Here is a 1018-nt window from a genome sequence, read left to right as displayed (position 1 = left end):
CCCACTATACCATTAATATTCCTGATTCAACTCCACTGTCTTGTCCTTGCATACCACAACTCTTTCCTCTGGATGCTAGGGCAAGAGCTTGAAACCCACAGCTGTGTGCGCAGCTGCCCCAGGTGCTCAACCATTAGGGCAGAGGTGCACAACCTTTGCCCTCCAGTGGTTGTTGGATTACAACTCCCATCACCCCCAACTATAGTGGTCAAGACAAGTGATGGGAGTTGTAGTCCAGCAACCACTGGAGGGCAAAAGTTGTGCATGCCTACATTAGTGCTAGAACCTGGAGCCTCTAACCTGGGCAGCAACAGGGAAGGGTTCCCAACCAGATACAAAATGGCTCCTCCCACCTAGGCTGGCCATTGGATCTTCCAACAGGAAGGCCTATAAAGAATTCCTTTTTCTGTTAGGATTTTTGCCTGGGTCTTGGTTGTGTTCCCTCACATGACTCCTGGCTTTGACTTGGCAACTCCTTGTACTTGAGATCTGACACTAGAATTAAAATGAAAGCCAGCTACCTCTGGGACTTTGGTCTTCTTTTGTACAGTGGTCACTCTCTTGACTCCAAAAGAGTCATGTGATATATACATTGGTGAGTAAATATGTACAAATTTATGCACATAGCTGCTGACAAAAGAAACAGGCAAGCAGGCAATTTTTAATTTTTTGTTAAAAAAAAACAAAAAACCTTTCAGGATCCTATGGGGCGTTGGGTGTGTGTGTGTGTGTGTGTGTGTGTGTGTGTGTGTGTGTGTATAACACACACACACACACACACACACACACATATATATACACACACACACACACACACACACACACACATATACATATATATTGCCCGCTTGCCCATTTCTTTTTTGGTTTGGGTAGTATGTAGAACTTAACACGCCATACCACCCAACCCATTTTGGTGTCCCTAACACATACCCATGGGGAACACTGGGGTGATTCAAGTTCCTAATTGTTTCCTATGGGCAAAACAAGCAGAGTGCACAGATTCTGCAACCCTGTC

The 1018-nt window shown here is 45.2% G+C and overlaps 1 non-coding gene across 1 annotated transcript; it reads right to left on the bottom strand.

The window, feature by feature from the left end:
- Positions 1 to 716: 716 nt before the first annotated feature.
- On the bottom strand, positions 717 to 814 carry LOC128341367 (small nucleolar RNA SNORA23). Its single transcript, XR_008314376.1, has one exon. It is a non-coding gene; the product is annotated as a small nucleolar RNA SNORA23 (small nucleolar RNA).
- Positions 815 to 1018: the final 204 nt, after the last annotated feature.

This window comes from Hemicordylus capensis, chromosome 1, assembly GCF_027244095.1.
Source record: "Hemicordylus capensis ecotype Gifberg chromosome 1, rHemCap1.1.pri, whole genome shotgun sequence".
In the NCBI taxonomy this organism is placed as follows: domain Eukaryota; kingdom Metazoa; phylum Chordata; class Lepidosauria; order Squamata; family Cordylidae; genus Hemicordylus; species Hemicordylus capensis.
The sequence above is the reverse complement of the archived record's forward strand: the minus strand, read 5'-3'. Positions and strand labels throughout refer to the sequence as shown.